This window comes from Pezoporus wallicus, unplaced genomic scaffold (assembly GCF_028554395.1).
Source record: "Pezoporus wallicus isolate ANWC-B61680 ecotype Strahan unplaced genomic scaffold, APGP_CSIRO_Pwel_v1 contig_5785, whole genome shotgun sequence".
NCBI lineage: Eukaryota > Metazoa > Chordata > Aves > Psittaciformes > Psittacidae > Pezoporus > Pezoporus wallicus.
This window is the reverse complement of record NW_026641150.1, coordinates 730,826-736,681: the sequence shown is the minus strand read 5'-3', so window position 1 is coordinate 736,681 and position 5,856 is coordinate 730,826. Positions and strand designations below refer to the sequence as shown.

The 5,856-nt window shown below is 44.0% G+C and overlaps 1 long non-coding RNA gene across 1 annotated transcript; it reads right to left on the bottom strand.

Moving 5' to 3' along the window:
* Window positions 1-2,355: 2,355 nt before the first annotated feature.
* LOC130606238 (uncharacterized) lies at window positions 2,356-5,303 on the bottom strand. Its single transcript, XR_008973923.1, has 3 exons — window positions 4,862-5,303; window positions 4,463-4,596; window positions 2,356-2,640 (listed from the first exon to the last, which is right to left on the bottom strand). It is a non-coding gene; the product is annotated as an uncharacterized LOC130606238 (long non-coding RNA).
* Window positions 5,304-5,856: the final 553 nt, after the last annotated feature.

The following is a 5,856-nucleotide window of genomic DNA, read 5'->3' as shown; positions in this document are numbered from 1 at the left end:
ACTGTTTAAAATTTTGATTTGAGCCTTGAAAGAACTACTTTATCATAGAAATTTGTCTGCATTAGAATACATATTTAGTGTTCTCTGTTTTTTCATTTTGCTTATGCTTGGACAGGCTTGTTAAACAAAAACTGCAGAGTTTAGTTAAATGAATGTCACTTTTCTCTCATTCTGCGCCACAAATGGTAATTGTTCAAAAAGTGTCTTAACAACTACTGGTGTTAATTATGAATGCTAATACAATCACTGATCTCTGAGAGTCCCCATGTTGCAAGCCCTTTACAAATGGGGTAAAAAACTAAAAAAAAAAAAGGCAATAATTCCAGTATAACAAAGACTAAATCAGTCCATCAAAGCACAGAAAGCTATATTCATGTTTGAATAGCTAGACTAATCAAAGTGGGATATGAATCTAGAAGAAACCTTGTTGAAATTAATTTTATTTTTGTCTGGAAATGTAAATAAAAGAAAACGTGAAGGGGCCATTTCCAGGCAAGTTCTTTTCAGTGTTAATGATGCAAATCAGAGAAGTTTCTCAGTCCCTGGGGAATCTTTTTGTCTTTCTCATTTCCATAAGAATGATTTTTAGGTGATTAAAATAAATTCTAATGGAAATAAAAATTCTTTATACTTTTCTCACAATACAGTTTAGTATGTATCTAAAAAAAAAAACAGAGTAGGAATTGACTTTAGAACTATAATAAAGCTTTCGAGGAGAGGATTGGTCACAAAATGGTTTTGTATTTCTAATGGAGACATTTTTGGTTGTCTTTAATAGTATTTCAGAGAAGTTGCAGTCATCTGAAAGCTTGATGTTTTAATGTATCTCCAGCATTTTCTCAGCAGCTCCTAATGGGGAATGAAGCATTTCATTGTGTTACTTTCTAAGTGAGTAGTATGAGAAATGGGCATCCACATAATAATTAAAAATTTGGCTTGCAATATTTTTAGCAAATAGATTTTTTTCAGAGCTAGATTCTTCTTGAATGTCAAGGACTGGACAGATAGTGAAATACTGGAGAAGCATTGATAATTTTAAATTACTTTTAATCTCATTTTTCCTCCAGAAAGAAACTACTGGAGTGACTCATTAAGGGGCTGCTATTAAACTGTAGCTTTGCTATAAACTCTGTTTAAGGCAGGATACACCACAAAGTGAGTGGTTCAGGACTGACTTTACTTTCCTTCTTTTTCCAGGGAGCAGGAAATGGCAAAAATGAAGATTAAAGTAGTTCATGTCACTTGCACATCCAGCACAGAGAACACCTCCCTCTCTCCCATGCGGGCATGTAGGGACTAAACAATGCTTTCCCCTACCTTGACCTACTCTGCGCCAAGTAAGCAATGTCAGACTCTGCTCATGCACACACACATGCACATGTGTGCACATAAATGTGTGCACATGCACACCTTCTTCTTGTGCAACAGAAGAAAGGGATAGCCTGCAGAGGAGTTGGATGAGCACCAGTCCTGCCACCCAGCACAACTCACCTCCATGCTGGCTGGAGAAGGCAGATAGCAATAATAAACATGGAGGAAGCTCGTGGCACTTTATGCATGTGCAGGAGCTGCTGCTGGGTTGCATGGCCAGAGGCACGGAAGACGACAGAAGGGGGAGTATGCTCTTGTTTTCCAGGCAGTGCTCAGCAAAAGCTCTCCATCCTCATGTTCACTAGTTGCTATAAACTGCTAAGGCCCAAGCAAAGAAGAAAGACGGTCTCTTGGGTGTGCTCGCAGCCACGGTCTCCAGTGACAACAGAGTAGAGATGGAGAAGCTGTACAGGGAGGCTTGAGGGAGGGGGCACAACAGCACACCAAGTCTCTGTGCTAGCCTTGGCACATGCACTCTTGTAGGTTTGACACCATCAATTAGGGAGGCTGCAGCCCTTCAGGAGTTTCACACAGAAATGTTTTCCCCTGAGTCCCCTCTTCAGCTACTAATGAGCCACCAAGGAGACTTGAGTTATCCCCAGCACTGCTTGGCTCCTGGGTCTGGGCTGTGGAGGAACATACAGAACTCTAGGGCTGGGGGGCAGGAAATATCTGTCCAAGGCAGATACACAGGTGTCTGATGCCTCTGTGACTGTGGGAAGTGATTGCCTCCTTGACCCTCCCATAGCTGCCGGCAGAAGACTTCCACCCCTGCCCCAGCCTTCCCCAGCTCTGAAGAGACGCACCCACAACTCCAAAGGGGAAGACTCATAAAATGTTCCTGGCTGTGGTGAAGTCAGAGGATTGCCAAGCTCTGACATGCAGCAGATATGAGTCAAGGGCCACAGAACATGAGAAGGGATCTAAAATCTGAAAACAAAGCAAAAAAATGCCTTTTAATCAACAGTACTTTTAAGCACTTTCTGACATTGACTTTTAACTGTTGTCTGCTGTCTGATATTAACATTAGAAATGTGGTTGTCTCCAAGCTGTTGTCCAGATCCTGAAGACACTCCATTTTTTGTTTCCTTAATGTTGAGAGTCCCACTGAGTCATCTGAACCCAAGATCCCAAGCTTTCAGAAGAAATACTATACACCTGACCAAATCATGAGCTGTGGCAACACCACCACTCCGTAAGTTTAAAGCCACTCTTCCTCTTTGTGTTTGAGTGAGGTAAGGACCAAATTCCAGGAAAGATCTTTGAAGCCTTTAAGGGGAAAAAGTAAATGCTATGGGAAACTCCTTCCCACCCCTCACTCCTCCTCATAGCAAGGTTCTGTTCTGTATGTCATGCCCCTTCATCCCCAAAACAGCTTGCACTGCTACTGTAACCAGCAGGGAGATCGGAGTAAGGTGCTCCCCAAGGAACCAGCTCCTGAACTGCAAAGGGCCAGCCTTGCCTGCCTGTGTGCACATGCTTGTTCACCTCCCTCATCATGGTAGGCTAAAACACTTCTTCCAAAGAAAATAAATAGCATGCAACTCTAACTGTTGGACGCAGCCAGTGGTTTTTGTAATCCTTTTTAAATGTCTACTGTCAAGTACATTTGCCCAGGATTTAGGAAGCTCTGGTCCCTCCCTTTTCTGGGATGATTCTATGACCTTGTAGCTTGGAATCTACTCATGTTTCAAGGAAAGATCTGAAGGGTAAAATCAGCCTTGTCAGCACCTTTCCTGCTGAGGACATACAACTACAGAGAGCTTGGGCTCCCCTTCAGGAAGAGTGAGATCTGAGATTAATTTCTCTCAGACAGAGGAAAGATTGCACCTAAATCCCCCATTTCCTAGGGAAATAGAAGAACATTGCAGATACTGGACAGATACTGATGCAGAATTTTACAGGGATCCCAATCTACCCCATGTGTAAAAGGGCATCTTACACACCAGATAAGCAGCTTGCTCAGCCTGCTAAGCCCTTTGCTGGTTGCAATATGAACTCCTCTCCCAAAATGGTCTGGGCTTGGAAGGCATTACGTGGAAGGGAATTTCAATATCAACTTATAAGAATCTCATTTGGTCTGGGACTCATTGTGTCCTGGTCTACTACTCACATGCCATGTTGTCAAGTGACACTTTGCAATGCACATCACGCAGACTTCCCTTGCCAGTTAGGTACAACTCCAATGCGCTCTCCTTTTTGTCTTCAAAATGTAGCATTATGGATTGCAGCCTAGTAGATGCCAAGCAGGGATGGAGCCTTTTCTGGAAAAAAGGTCCAGCAGACCTGCAGAAACGATAACTGGGAACCACACAGTGACATGAACTGGTGCGGAAATGCTGTCAGCTCATCGACTCAAAAACCTGTTTCAGACCATGCCATCTGCACACCTCATGGACTGCTTCTAGCCAGTGCCTTCTACTGCTGCTGTAGGCCTGGACAGGACTGCTTCTCCTGAAGCCCCATGAGCTGCTGCTTTCCCTCAGCAATGGCTATGTGCACACTTGTCCTGCGGTGTGGCTGGGGCTAAACGGGATGAAGTCAGACTGGGATGAGCCTTACAGTCAGACACAGGTTGCAAGAGCATACACTGATCAAGAGACAAAGAGGCTCATGATGTCTGCCCTGTCCATTCCCTGTGTTCATCTGGGCCATTCAGTAATTTCTTTGTGCCATTTTCATGGGAGATATTCCCACATCCTTAGTGGATGACAAAATGCGGTCATATGAGAAAACAGTTGGTTGTAACACAGACTTTGCTTCCCTTACCCTCTACGTCAAGATGGGATCAAGACTTCTCCCATGTGAACCCCAGGAGTATCTGCAAAGCAAATTGAAAGAGAAGCTATTTGCCAAACTACTCCTCTTAGGGCAGAAGAAGCAAGTGGCTGTCATCTTTTAGAGAAAAATGGGACAATCCCACAAAAAACTACTGTATCCTCAGGGCTAGACAGCCTCTAAACAGGACTTACAATTTTGAATTTAGGCCCCCTGTTTTTTCAAGGGGCCCAAATCCTACCTGATTCTGGCAGGGGTATGTGGAGGCCCCTCCTGTGGAGAGCTTCAAGTCACAGAGATAGTAAATACTCACCAGACTTTATGGTATCACTGGAATGAAACATGTTCTCATCCAGCAAAATTGCTTCTAGTGATCCTTTTATGGTTTTCTACGGAAGACCCTCTTTAAATTTTCCGGGCAATCCTTTCTGGCTAGGTCCTGCTCACCTGTTATATCCCCCAGAGAAGTGATATGAGCTGGGATAGTTCTGGTGAAAGGTGCAATAGGATTGCTTTAAAAGTGTCAGAAATGCATGTTCAGAAATGTGAATCTTTCTTCACCAAAACCCCAAATTAGCTGGGATAAGAAATCCTGTTATAATTATATAACAAGTTCATTAATCTGGAAGAATCATAAAAAACCTGCTAATCCTAAAAGATAATCCTAAATGCAACCACAATGCATTTAGATTTCAGTAAGGATAAAATATACCCCAGAGTACAAGAACAGGAAGATCAGCCTATCTCATATTTGAAGAAAGACATAGCTCTGTTGATTTCTCTCTGCTCCCAGGTATTCATTCACCAAAAGAGGAATTCTCAAGAGGAAGCTCTTGTTATTGTGTTTCTCTCTGATGTTTCCTTACCATAGCCTGTAATGGAAGAGACTGGAAATGCATCATACATTTGCAGTGGTTTTGATGGGTGCTTTTGACATTTCCTAGGGGAAAAGGTAGACACTGAACAAGCTGCATTTGTGGTAGGGATGGCCTTTGGGTTTGCTTTAGAAATTCGGATTTAAAGACCCAAATAAGTCTTTCTGTGTCTTGGATGAACTTCACTCTTACTTTTTGGTCCTTGGCAATAGCACCTCAAGCCACACAACCCAACGCTTAGAAAATTCACCCACATCCCAAACTTAAAAGCCTTGCTTGCATTAGGTCTGCAGCCTCTCAAAACGTTGTCTCGGGAAAGATGCCCCCTGCCCCTCCTCCTCCTCCTCATCCACCCTGAAGCAGGATCCATTGTCTCTTGGCAGCAAGGCATAAAGGAGTTAACGAAGGAGCCAGCAAGGAGGTATGATGGGGTGATGTCAGAATATTTCCAGGGAAAGAATGTGTTGGGGGCGCTGGCCGGGCGCAGGGGCTGGGGCTGGCGGCCCCCAGCCCCACCCCGACATTCTTCTTGTCCGGTTCCCACAGGCGGAGAGTGGCACGGGGGGTCAGAGTGGACGAGCACAAAGGGAGACCCCCTGCTGCCAGGGCCATCGTGCTGGGCTGTCACTGCTACTAATTCATGACTTCACCTTTAATCTCACTGATCCATTATAGGTTAAAAAGAGACCCATTTTACAGCTGACAAGATTGAAGGGAGCGCAACTCAGGACCTGGGCGGGGGGAGAGAAAAAAATAAGGGAGAGGAGAGGGAAGGAGAAATAACCCCCTCCAAAGTTTGTAGAATTAAGACCCATCTTCTAAAAACAGATTT